Source organism: Ranitomeya variabilis, chromosome 1, assembly GCF_051348905.1.
Source record: "Ranitomeya variabilis isolate aRanVar5 chromosome 1, aRanVar5.hap1, whole genome shotgun sequence".
Taxonomy (NCBI): Eukaryota; Metazoa; Chordata; class Amphibia; order Anura; family Dendrobatidae; genus Ranitomeya; species Ranitomeya variabilis.
The window spans coordinates 689,995,191-690,009,450 of NC_135232.1; the positions used below are offsets into that span (position 1 = coordinate 689,995,191).

Genomic DNA, 14,260 nt, shown 5'->3' on the forward strand with positions numbered 1-14,260 from the left:
ATCTGAGTGTCGTCCGCATACAGTTGGTGCTGGAAGCCATGAGACTTTATGAGTTTCCTAGGCCAAGGGTAAAGATGGAAAAAAGTAGGGGCCCTAGGACAGAGCCTTGAGGGACTCCAACAGAGAGAGGACGGGATGAGGAGGTAGTGTGGGAGTGGGGAACGCTAAATGTGCGGTCGGAAAGGTATGAGGCAATCCAGGCAGGGCATGTCTTTGATGCCAAGGGGAGAAAGAATTTGAAGCAGTAGGCAGTGGTCGACTGTGTCGAAGGCAGAGGACAGGTCAAGAAGGAGGAGGATGGAGAACTGTCTGATAGCTTTGGCTGTAAGGCATTAGTAATTTTTGCCTCTTTGTGCAACGATGACTTCGCCAATTCTGTGGTTTTGTGTGAAAAAAAAAAAAAAAAAAAAAGGTAAATTTCATAACCTTTTATATTATTTCTAAACACTCGGTGACTACTTTGTATTTCCATTCATACTGCACCCACACACAAATGATACGCCATTTGAAAGGTAAACTTTCTCCCTTCAGCAAGAAAACAGCCAAACAAACCACACATCCACAATGTGATCACAAAATACAGTTTAAACATTAATTTTCATAAACCTGCAGTAAGGATGACCTGCAGGTGGTACCACAATACCCCAAAGCTGCCTACAGACATCACAAACAAATCCTAACATTTGCCTTGGGGGCTTTCCAGCTTGCCTAATTCCTTGCCCAGCCAATTTCAGGCATATTGGAGGATTGCACACTTCACTGCAGGTGAGTCACACATGCAAACACATTTGTAAACATGCACTGCCTATTCAATTGCACACCTGCTCCGTTTATACTACACCGACACACACAAATGATAAACCATTTCAAAGGTCAAATTACCTGCACGTGGCATTTGCCTTGGGGTCTTTCCAGCTTGCCGAAGTGCTTGCCCAGCCTATTTCAGGCAAATTTAAGGATTGCGCACTTCACTGCAGGTGAGTCACATATGCAAACACATTTATAAACATGCACTGCTTTTTCGGTGATTACTTCGCCCCAGACACAAATAATACACCATTTGAAAGGTAAACGTTCCCCCTTCAGCAAGAAAAGACACAAACCACACATTCACGATTTGATCAATAAAGACAGTTTAAACATTCATTTTCAGAAACCTGCATAAAAAAATAATAACCTGCAGGTGGCCCCACAACCTCAAGTTGCTCCGTTTATACTCCACCGACACACACAAATGATACACCATTTCAAAGGTCAAATTACCTGCAGGTGGCATTTGCCTTGGAGTCTTTCCAGCTTGCCAAAGTGCTTGCCCAGCCTATTTCATACAAATTCGAGGATGGCACCCTTGATGCAAGTGAGTCACACATGCAAAATATTTGTAAACATGCACTGCTTTTTCAGTGATTACTTCGCCCCACACACACAAATGGTGAGTCACATATGCAAACACATTTGTAAACATGCACTGCTTTTATGGTGATTACTTCGCCCTACACACATAAATAATAATAATAATAATAATAATAATTTTATTTATATAGCGCCAACATATTCCGCAGCGCTTTACAACTTATAGAGGGGACTTATACAGACAACAGACATTACAGCATAACAGAAATCACAGTTCAAAACAGATACCAGGAGGAATGAGGGCCCTGCTGCTCGCAAGCTTACAATCTATGAGGAAAAGGGGAGACACAAGAGGTGGATGGTAACAATTGCTTTAGTTATTTGGACCAGCCATAGTGTAAGGCTCGGGTGTTCATGTAAAGCTGCATGAACCAGTTAACTGCCTAAGTATGTAACAGTACAGACACAGAGGCTATTAACTGCATAAAGTGTATGAGAACATGATGGAGGAACGTGATTATGTTGTTGTTTTTTATTAATAGGCCATTACATAATATATAATTACATAATACACCATTTGAAAGGTAAACTTGCCCTCTTCAGCAAGAAAAGACACAAACCACACATTTACAATTTGATCAATAAATACAGTTTGAACATTCAATTTCAGAAACCTGTAGAAAAAAACAATAACCTGCAGGTGGCACCACAACCTGAAGACATTTTTTTAGCCTCTACTTATCAAACCAATTTATTGTATTACCAATCTACATATATAAATACCTCTTTGTGTTCACCATCTCATTAAATACATTAACATTTGACCAGTTGATTTTCCTGAAATTGCCTGCGCCCTCGACAACCAATGTGCAAAAATTTTGCATGGGCCAACTAGTTTATAAATATTGCAATTCAAAGTAGAGTGAAAATAGCAGCCATATTGGTTATCACCCATCATGTCAAAAAAACGTATATAACTAAGGAGTATCTGGGGATGTTGGTGAGATAGGATGTCATTACTATCACATCAAAGATGGTACAGCCCCCAGCCCCGCACCAATTACCTGTTTGTGGGGTCTGTGACAGCCAAATGTAAACAGTGCATGGAGCAAGGACACCACAGCGTCATACATTGTGTAATGGCCATTCTCAGGTACTGCAGTTCAGCACCTATTTAAGTGAATAAGATATTAGCTGCTGTGCTTGAGAATGGTCCCCACCGATCCCAAACCATGGCAAAAGGGTACGCTCAAGCGAGCGTACAGCAACTGATGATTTTGTTTTTCGCATGCCAACTCGGCATGAGAAAAAAACGATAGCGGGCACGACTTCATATATATAACATTGGAGAGACTGCTATCCAATGAAACATCGGATAACACTTGCCCAAGTTATACGCTGGCTACGCAGCAGTGTGAGCGAGCCCTAAAGCGTAGCCTCTTCAAGTATTTTTGTTTAACCCCTTAGTGACAGAGCCAATTTTGAACTTTTATATTTTTTTATACACTTTTTTTTGGCATGCTCTCTTGTAATTTTTCTGTGAAATTTTGATAGGTGTAGACTCTGCAATTAATACCAGGTGATCAAATCAGCTGTGTAAGAGTATATGGAACACCTTATAAGAACTAGAAGGTAGATGTAGGATTAAGCTGTAATAAAGATCTTAGTTGATCGAAACGCGTTGCTTATACCGTTCTTTTTCGCTGCTTATGCATCCATGATGTACAAGGATTCTTTGAGGACTATGAAGTTTTAACTTGGAAAATAAAGACTTTGAATTTTAAGGAGCTGGAGCTACCACTTCATTCCATATATTGTATCTACTGCACGTCGGGTCAGGACGAGTTCTGCACACCTGTGGTATCGGTGAGCTGGCAGCGGCTTAGCCTCTTTTTCTTTTGTTTTACTATGTTGATAACAGTTGACATGTCGCGGCTTTGAGGTGGGCTCACCGCCGGAGCCCACCTCAAAGCGGGGGAGTCTGCCAGCTGACGTACTATCCCGTCAGCTGGCAGAAAGGGGTTAATGACCAAGCCAATTTTTACAATTCTTACCACTGTCACTTTATGAGGTTATAGCTCTGGAACTCAACATATCCCACTGATCCGGAGGCTGACATACTGTACTTCATGATAGTGGTAAAATTTCTTCGATATTGCTTGCGTTTATTTATGAAAAAAATTGAAATTTGGCAAAAATTTTGAAAATTTTGCAATTTTCAAACTTTTAATTTTTGTACCCTTAAGTAAGAGTGGTGTCACACAAAATAGTTAATAAATAACATTTCCCACATGTCTACTTTATATCAGCACAATTTTGGAAACAATTTTTTTTGTTAGGATGTTATAAGGGTTAAAAGTTGACCAGCGAATTTTCATTTTTCCAACAAAATTTACAAAACAATTTTTTTAAGGGACCAACTCACATTTGAAGTGAGTTTGGGGGTCAATATAACAGAAAATACCCAAAAGTCACACCATTCTAAAAACTGCACCCCTCAATGTGCGTAAAACCACATTCAAGAAATGTATTAACCCTTCAGGTGCTTCACGAGAACTAAAGCAATGAGGAAGAAAAAAAATAACATTTTACTTTTTTCACAAAAAATTTGCACTGGAACCAATTTTTTTTTATTTTCACAAGGGTATCAGAAGAAAATGGACCACAAAATTTGTTGTGCCATTTCTCCTGAGTATGTCGATACCCCATGTGTGGGGGAAAGCCACTGTTTGGACGCATGGGAGGGCTCAGAAGGGAGGGAGCACCGTTTAATTCTAACTCCAACCCTAACCCACAACACACTCCTAACCCTAATCCCAACCCTAACCACAAACCTAACCCTAACACACCCCTAACCTCAACCCTAATCGTAATCCCAACTATGACCATATCCCTAACTTTAGCTCAACCCTAACTTTAGCCTAACCCTAACTTTAGCCCCAACCCTAACCCTAGCCCAACCCTAACCCTAGCTTTAGCCCAACCCTAACCCTAGCTTTAAGCCCAACTCTAACACTAATGGAAAAATGGGGGTGATAAAGGGGGGGTTATTTACTATTATTTTATTTTGATCACTGTGATAGGGTCTATCACAGTGATAAAAATGAACCAATAGGAAAAATTTACTATTGGTGCCGGCCGACAGATCTCGGCAGGCGCACTGCGCATGCGCCCCCCCATTTTCTTCCTGGAAGATGCCAGCAGCACAGGGGACTTCATGGGGGGGATGCAGGGACATCGGAGGTACTGGGGAGATCGGGGGACCCAATTTCTCTCTCCTCTGATGTGCGATCACATCAGAGGAGAAATTAAATGGGAAATTGGACTTTTTTTGTGGTCGCCATTATTCTGCTAATAACAGCGATCGCAACACTGGGGTCGGTAAAAACCGACCCAAATCATGTTCTTTGGGATCTCAGCTATCCTCAGTAGCCAAGACCCCAGGGAAATTCTGACTCTGGGGGGGAGCTATACACTTATTTCTCAGCACCGTTAAAAAGCGGCGATGAGGCTTAGATACCCTTAATTGCCGCTGTTAAAAGGCGTATCGGCGGTCGTTAAGGGGTTAAAGGGCTTTTCCACTTTCAACTCTTAATTCTTGTTAGTAATGTTTAATTTTCCTCCTTTCAATTGTTTTCACTAATTCTCCTTCGCAATGTTGAAAAAAAAATAATATAAAATCAGCAGATACTCACCCACCTGCACTATGTCTCCAAAAAATTGATCAATACTGAGTCAATAAAACTCACACTGCTTATCTAAACTAATTAAGGATTTACTCTCTAAGCTCATTCTGTTTGTTTTTCAAATGTGGATTTATTACACCATGTCTCTGATATGTGTGTGTGTGTGTGTGTGTGTGTGTGTGTGTGTGTGTGTGTGTGTGTGTGTGTGTGTTAGTGTGTGTGTTAGTGTGTGTTTCTTTAGACACCCTGTTATAACACGCTTTGTAACATAATTTATTCAATTTCTGTTAGCCATTAAAAGGCATGTTGTTTACAAGTCTATTTTTGTTTCTTTTTCTGAGAGCAATCAATGTTTTAAGGTTAAGGGGTTGTCCAGGACTTTTACATTGATGCCCTAACCTTAGGACACATTATCAATGTTTGAAGTGGTTGCGACACGCAGCAAATCTCGCCGATCAGCCAATGATTTGAATAAGAGGTGGATGTGCAGAGCAAGGCCGCGGCCACTATGCAATGACAGAAGTGTGCTGTGCAGCTCCGCAACTTAGCACTTCCCACCACCATAGAGAACAGCTGATTGGTAGGGAAGCTGGGTCTCACACCCCCACCAATCAGATATTGATGACCTTTCTTAAGGATAGTTAAAGAAGGAAAGGATTTCACAGGCACTCCAATGAGGTTGGTGAAAATGATTATTCTTTTATTCAAACATAAAGTGCAGCTGAAAACAGGGGAGTGAATTAAAAAACCTGACGCAGCGCCCTTAGTCATAGGCATGTTTAGGTTTTTTAATTCACTGCCCCGTTTTTAGCTGTACTTTGTTTGAATAAAAGAATAATAATTTTCACCAACCTCGTTGGGAGTGCCTGAGAAATCCTTACCTTCTTTAACTGTCCACAGCTGAGTTCAACAGCAGGATCGGCATCCACCTGGTGTCATTACCTCCAGCCTCAGCACATAGCTTTCAACATTACGGTGAAGCTCCCTGACCCTCTCTATACGTGTCTCTATGAAAAAGCCAGCAACTGACATGTTGGTTGGCAGATTAGCTCCAGACCAGTGTGATCTGCAGTCTGAAATCGGACATGCACAGATGATATCTCCGTCGTCCATCAGTCAGCCGATGCCCCCATATACAATAAACGATCGGTTGAACCCGTCGATATTAGTGGGTATGGCCAACATCAATCTAAAGTGTATGGGGCCTAAGTAGTGAGAACACTAACCACTCTGACTATTTATTACTAGATATGTATAGATGGTTTATTTGCACTGCACAAACTTACTGATTCCTGCAGCATGTTATCATACAGAGAAAGTTGGATGGTTACAAACTGCATTCCAACAATGCACTGAATTCTTACACTGAGTGAGGTTTGTAATAATGAGAACATACCTGAAAATCTTCTTTCGCTACACAGCAGAACAAACAGATTCCACTTAAATGGATATTACACAATGAAATTGTCATCTTCTAACATATAGTAGTGATCGATGGTTTAAGTTTTCAGTCTGAAACCAAGGTAAATACAGATGAGAAGGTAAACCTCAGAAATGCCCTAAGTACATATTGGGGTTTTCATGTAATTTATACTTCCTAACGTCTGAGAAGTTCATCCGGGTCCTTTCAGTTTCCGTCAAAATCCGTCGTTTTGTGAAAAAAAACGGATCCAGCAAATGTTTCTGCTGGATCCGTTTTTTTCTCATAGACTTGTATTAGCGACGGATTGTGATGGATGGTCTTCCGTTTCATCCGTCGTGCACTGGATCCGTAGTAAAATCGCTGTCCGTTGGGAGGAGACAACGCACATAGAAACTTTTTTTGTGCACATCGGAAAATCGCACAGCGACGGACGCAGGATCCGTCGCTGTGTGTCAAAAGCAGGAATCCAGTGAAGGGTTCCGTCTTTTGAAACGGAGCATGCGTGGAAGAATTTCCAGTCAGGGAAATTCTCTCGCTCTCTTTACTATTGATGCTGCCTTTGCAGCATCAATAGTAAAAAAGATATGTTAAAAATAATTTAAAAAAAATCTTGATATTCTCATCTTCCGGCATCCCCCGCAGCGTTCCCGATGCTCCCGTTCCCAGTAATGCCTTGAGAGACAATGACCTGTGATGACGTATCGGTCTCGTGAGACCGCTACGTCATCAGGTCATTCTTGCAAGGCATTACTGGGAACGGGAGCATCGGGACGCTGCGGGGGACGCCGGAGGATGAGAATCTATTCTCAACTCTGCTGCCCGACTAATCCACCTGTCCCCCCGCTATTCCCCGGCCTCTCCCCTCTTTCAATCCCTTCACTGGCTCCCCATTGCCCAGAGACTCCAGTACAAAACCCTAACCATGACATATAAAGCCATCCACAACCTGTCTCCTCCATACATCTGTGACCTCGTCTCCCGGTACTTACCTGCATGCAACCTCCGATCCTCACAAGATCTCCTTCTCTACTCCCCTCTTCCCACAATCGCATACAAGATTTCTCTCGCGTATCACCCCTACTCTGGAACTCTCTACCACAACATATCAGACTCTCGCCTACCATCGAAACCTTCAAAAAGAACCTGAAGACCTACCTCTTCCGACAAGCCTACAACCTGCAGTAACCACTGATCAACAAAACCGCTGCACGACCAGCTCTGCCCTCACCTATTGTATCCTCACCCATCCCTTGTAGATTGTGAGCCCTCGCGGACAGGATCCTCTCTTCTACTATACCAGTAGTGACTTGTATTGTTTAAGATTATTGTACTTGTTTTGATTATGTATACCCCTCCTCACATGTAAAGCACCATGGAATAAATGGTGCTATAATAATAAATAATAATAATATTATAGCAGGAAGGAGTCCAGGATGGAGGACATCATACTGGTAAGGGGCCCAGGATGGAGGACATTATACCAGGAAAGAGACATTATACCACAAAGGGGACAAAGACGGAGAACATTACACTAGGAAAAGGAAACATTAAACCAGGAAGGACCACCAGATGGAGGACATTATATCAAAATGGGGAACATTATTACTGGAAGTGGCCCAGAATAGGGGACATTATTACAAAAAGGTGCCTAGGATTGGGGACATTATACAAGGAAGGGGCACCGGATGAAGCACATTATACCTGGAAAGGGCCTAGGATGGGGAACATTATACCTTGAAGGGGCCAAGGATGGAGACTTTATACCAGGAAGGGGTTCTGGATTGGGTAAATTAGTACTAAAAGGGGCCCAGTATGGGGACATTATTACAGGAAGTGGCCAGAATGAACATAATTTCAGGAAAAGGCCAAGATAGGGGACAATATAACAGGATGGGGGACATTATGACATGGAGGCGGCACAAACATTTATGTCTTTACATGATCTTGAATGATACAAGAGCTCATACATCTGATAAAATTGCAGGTGGGGCCAAGGTCCAAATTTTGCATTGAGGCCCATCGTACTCTAGTTACGCCACTGTTCACATTGATTCCTTTTGCTGAGTTTTTAGAGCAGAGGTTCCAAGTTTCTGCTCATTTTCCACTTCAAAAACACAACAAATTAAAGCACTGATTCATCAAAGTTTTATATCAGAATTCAAGTGTAAAAACCTCTAAAAAGTCAATTTTAACTCAATGCAAGGTTGCGATAAAATTTTGCCACTTTTAGGTGGTCTCACGCTATTTTAGTCCAACAAAACTGTGAAAACACCCTAAGGGCTCATGCAGACATCTGTGTAAATCTGTCCAAAATTAGACAGCAATGCACAGACTCGCTGCAGCTCTCTCGACCAGAGCATGACAGCATTTTGTATATTACTATGAGGCTGTCACTCTCAAATCGCGAGACCCATGGTTAGACCAGCTTTAGCGCTCCGTGCTCGGACACCTGCATAAGCCCTAAGGATATTTTTACATTACATTTTTTTTCTTAGGCCGGGATCACACTACAGCGAGATACGGCCGAGTCTCGCAGGTTAAAACCAAGCTCTGGCACTGGCACCGGCACTCCAGAGCGGAGCGTGCGGCCGCATAGCAATACATGGAGCTGCACGCTCCGCTCCGGAGTGCCGGTGCCAGAGCTTGTTTTTAACCTGCAAGACAAGTTATATTCTATACTGAAACATTTAGGTGAAAAGCTTACAAAATGCTTTCCCTATTGTAAAGTATGAAGCTTCATCATAGTGCAAAAAGTCAGAAGAATGGACATGTCAGCTTTTTAGAAACCTGAAGCGTTGAAAAGACGTTCTAAAGCCTGAAGTCGTTTTACTATAGGAATGAATAGAAGGTTCTAAAGTGTTGTTTTTAGGAATGCAGCTGCTTAAAAACAAACGTTGTTCGAACATAGCTAAGGCTACTTTCACACTAGCGACGCACGACGAATTGCGTCGTTGCGACGTACCGACGCTAGCAGTGAATGCACCGCACAACGGGGGCAGCGGATGCTGTTTTTCAACGCATCCGCTGCCCTATTGTGAGGTGCGGGGAGGCGGGGGCGGAAAAGACGGGAATGACGCACCAAAAAACGTTACAAGCAACGTTTTTTCGTGGCGACGGTCCGACGCACGATGGTTGCGACTTGTGGCAATGTGTCACTAATAAAAGTCTATGGAGAAAAAACGCATCCTGCAAGCACTTTTGCAGGATGTTTTTTTCTGCAAAACGACGCATAGCGAGGTGCAGTGCACGACGCTAGTGTGAAAGTAGCCTTAAGGCTCATGATTTTTTTCTGCAGCTTCTTTCCTGTCAAGAGCTCAGGTTTTGCTGCAGAAAAAAAACGCTAAAAAAAAACCTAGTGTCAACTGACACTTAAGAGTCGGCTGTATAGTACAGCTGAGACCTTCTCTGTCATTTTACCATAGGAATGGGAATGGAGAATTGTTTAAAGAGTTTTTCTTTTCTGGCGTTTTTAGGAGCGCAGCCCCTTTAAAGAAAATTTTGTGTGAACATAGCCTAAGGAACATTTATATGCTAATTTTCAGCTGCGTTCACAGTACCAGCAAAGCCTATGAGATTTCTAAAATCTCATGTACACACATTGGTTTTTTTTTCCATCATCAGTAATTTGTGCTTTGCTTGTTTTTTTTTGGACATAGAGCATGTCACTTCTTTCTTTGGTTTCCACCCATTGATTTGAAAGGGTGGTGAAAAAAACGCTGAAAAAAAATGCAACAAAAATCCAGGTATAATATTTTGCTGCGTTTTTTTTTTTTATGCCAAAACTCGATTCTATGGAATAGGACTTTTTTTTTCCAACACTAAACTTTATCAGCATGCACAAGAGACAAATCTAGCATGCCAAAAGTAGTACGTCATACGTGATCAGCCGCGCTCACGGACGGGTATCAGCTGATTATCACAACTGACACCCGCCACTATGTGCCAGGACCGCTTCGGGCACTTTAACCCCCGGAACACTGCGATCAAACAAGATCGCAGCGTTCTGGAGGCATAGGGAAGCATTGCACAGAGAGGTGGCTTGTCAGTGCCTGCTGAGAGCAGGCGACGGCAAGCCTCCTGAACTGCCTGTCAGATCGCTGATCTGACACAGTGCTCTGCAAAGTGTCAGATCAGCGATCTGACACAATATGGTGATGTCCCACCCTAGGACAATGTAAAAAAGTAAAAAAAATTAAACCTGTGAAAAAATATATTTTTTAAAAATCCTAAATTAAGAAAAAAAATATTTTTTTTTTCCCAAAAAAATACATTTCTTTATGTACCGTATATACTCATGTATAAGCCGAGATTTTCAGCCCACTTTTTTGGGCTGAAATTGCCCCTCTCGGCTTATACTCGAGTCATACCCAGGGGTCAGTAGGGGAGGGGGAGCGGGGGATGTCTAATAATACTCACCTAATCCTGGCGCGGTCCCTGCTTCCCGGCGCTGCAGTTTCTTCCTGTAGTGAGCGGTCACATGGTACCGCTCATTACAGTAATCAATATGCAGCTCCACCTCCCATAGGGGTGGAGCCGCATATTCATTACTGTAATGAGCGGTAACGGTGACCGCTCACTACAGGAAGAAAATGCGGCGCCGGGGAACAGACGTGAAGGGACCTCGCCGGTAGCAGGTAAGTATGGCGGGGGACAGTGCGCGATATTCACCTGTTCCTCGTTCCACCAAAATTGTGCTGATGTAAAGTAGACATGTGGGAAATGTTACTTATTAAGTATTTTGTGTGATATAGCTCTGTGATTTAAGGGCATGAAAATTCAATGTTGGAAAATTGCGAAATATTCACAATTTTTGCCAAATTTCCAATTTTTTCGCAAGTAATGTCGAGGAAATTAACCACTAACATGAAGTACAATATGTCATGACAAAACACTGTCAAAATCACTGGGATCCATGCAAGCGTTCCAGAGTTATAACCTCATAAAGGGACAGTGGTCAGAATTGTAAAAATTGGCCCGGTCATTAACATGCAAACCACCCTTGGGGTTAAAGGGTTACAAAAACTGTGTGAACATAGCCTAAGGTCAGGAGCCGGCTGTACAGTACAGCTTGGACCTTCACTGTATGCTACAGACCAGTCTGCCGTATACCCAGGGCTGTATTTAGAGTTTCTGCTGCCCTAGGCACTTTTAGTGCTGCCTCCCCCTTTGGTGAGTATGACACTATCGGCAGTGACTTTGGCAAGAATCGCTGATGTGAAAGTCGCCCTTTGCAGCAGATCCGGCAGTTTTTCTGCATCTGCCGCGTAACGGATCACTTACGGCAACACTGCGTTTGGCCTCATTTATTCCCTATGGGATTTGTGGCACTTGCCATGATCTGGCAAATGCGGTACCATACCTCCCAACTTTTGAAGGGAAGGAGGTATAAAGTTTGCTGCGCGCGTAGTGCACCGTGGCAAATTATAGGCCACGCCCCTGACCACACCCATTTCACAACTAGTCACACCCATATCCAAGTCCCAACCACAGCCATTTAGCACTGCTGATCACACTGTTTTATATTCAATAATTATAAACAAAAAAAAAATGGCCACACAGTGCTCCATACTGTATAATGGCCACACATGATGCTCCATAGTGTATAATGGCCACACAGTGCTCCATACTGTATAATGGCCACACAGTGCTCCATACTGTATAATGGCCATTGGCCACACATGATGCTCCATACTGTATAACGGCCACACATGATGCTCCATACTGTATAACGGCCACACATGATGCTCCATACTGTATAACGGCTCCTCGACCGGGAGGTGACCCAGGACTTATAAAAAAATAAAAAAAAACCTTGCTCAAGTGCCGCCCCCTGCATTGTCCCCACCCTAGGCACGTGCCCTCAAGTGCCTAGTGGCAAATACGGCCCTGCGTATACCTGTCCACCATATGCCAAATCGATAATGTTTTAGCATACGGTTGGTGAATAGTTCCTCAAGGATATGATAGCTGGATGTTTTCTACACAATTTTACTTCAGAAATATGCTACGTTTATAAAGTAATATGTTACATAACCTCTGAAACCGTCTGTATTACAGTTATACTATATAACACTATAATGTAACATTACATTACACTCACAATGCTGTGTGGTTATACTGGATGCTTGGCGGACATTTTCTAGTGTAAATACTATATATCACACCACAAATCAACAATGACATATTTTTTTTTGCAAAAAATATAAAAATGTGACTAATGCCAGAAAGACCTCTTACATTTCTGCTCAGGTTGTAAGCACGGTAAATATAGGCGTCTTTTCTCTGAGCGCACGTCCGCGCCGCCCGTGTGTGCAGCATTTAGCGCCGGCGCTCACCTGAAATGGGCGGGAAAATCCGACACAGAAGCAACAGTGAGTGCGCGGGCGGGAATCTCCTCAGCTGGAGGCTGTGAGTTGGAGCAGAGCGTGCAGCCACTGACAGGAGCAGCCGTGTTGTGTGTCAGGAAGACGCACGGCTTTCTGTGACTGAGTACAGCTGTAATGTCCGAAGTGTAAGGAAAAAGGTCCATCGCCTGTAAATTGCCTCCTCAGACACATATATGGCTTCCATATCTGACCTATAACATGTAGAGGGAGACCTTTGGTGTATACAATACTGCTACCCTGACCTCAAAATAAATCATTCTTTTCATGGCAAGGGTTCATTCACAGTCGCTTTTCAACATGTTCTGTCAGGATTTTTTTTTTTCATTTCACATATAGGCAACATTAAACTCAATCGCTATAGTCGTTTTTCTTAGTGGTCCTTAAAAAAACAATAGAAGTTTTGAGAAAAAATATATATTTGTGATGAGCGAACACGCTTGGAAAAATAGGAAAAGGCAATCCCTGCATGTGTTATGGCCATCGTGGGGACCCCCAACATGTTTTTCGAGCACGCTGAAGACACTCTAGCACACGGGCGTGCTTGGATAACACCTTATCTGAGCACGTTCTCCCATCGCTAATATATATTTATACAAAAAAAAACTAATGACACAGATGTTTTTAACTTAGAAGAGACAAACCAGACGTGAATTTCACCTTAGGACAGTATCTAAAAAATACTTAAAAAAATAAATAAATCATTATATGTGTACACACGTTTAGTATTTGCAACAGATTTTTTTTTTTTTGCTGCAAAAATCAGTGTCTTGATAAGTAAAATGCTGCATAAAGTAAGTGTGCTTTTAACTTGCGTTTTATTTTCTTCCCAATTCGTGGGTGGAAAACACTGAACGAATTGACATGATGCAGATTTGAAAAAATAATGCTTTAATGGTTCAAATCTGCAAGGAAAAAATAATCAGTGTGTGCACAAGATTTCAGAAATCTCATTATCTAATTTACTTTGCTAGAACTGTAAAATACCACGTTTTAGATCACCCCCACTCCCCAGAAAAACGCAATCCCTAAAGAAAAGCAAACTTTTTTGGTGTTTTATGCTGTTTTCTTTCACTGCAATGGACATTTTCTCTGCTTCCATTGTATTCAAAAGTCAAAATTGTAGCATTTTTAACCCCTTCATGACCCAGCCTATTTTGGCCTTAATGACCTTGCCATTTTTTGCAATTCTGACCAGTGTCCCTTTATGAGGTAATAACTCAGGAACGCTTCAACGGATCCTTGCGGTTCTGAGATTGTTTTTTCGTGACATATTGGGCTTCATGTTAGTGGTAAATTTAGGTCGATAATTTCTGAGTTTATTTGTGAAAAAAACGGAAATTTGGCGAAAATTTTGAAAATTTCGCAATTTTCACATTTTGAATTTTTATTCTGTTAAACCAGAGAGTTATGTG

At 42.2% G+C, this 14,260-nt stretch overlaps 2 long non-coding RNA genes across 2 annotated transcripts in view; one reads left to right on the top strand and one right to left on the bottom strand.

Annotated features, from left to right (window-relative positions):
* Positions 1 to 2,426: 2,426 nt before the first annotated feature.
* On the bottom strand, positions 2,427 to 12,776 carry LOC143817303 (uncharacterized). The gene is made up of 3 exons (XR_013224112.1): positions 12,700 to 12,776; positions 6,436 to 6,551; positions 2,427 to 2,523 (listed from the first exon to the last, which is right to left on the bottom strand). It is a non-coding gene; the product is annotated as an uncharacterized LOC143817303 (long non-coding RNA).
* Positions 12,777 to 12,846: 70 nt separating this feature from the next.
* Positions 12,847 to 14,260, top strand: part of LOC143817334 (uncharacterized) — a 154,802-nt gene continuing 153,388 nt past the window's right edge. Inside the window, exon 1 of the long non-coding RNA XR_013224125.1 lies at positions 12,847 to 12,973. This is a non-coding gene — a long non-coding RNA (uncharacterized LOC143817334). The remainder of the gene's footprint in view (positions 12,974 to 14,260) is intronic.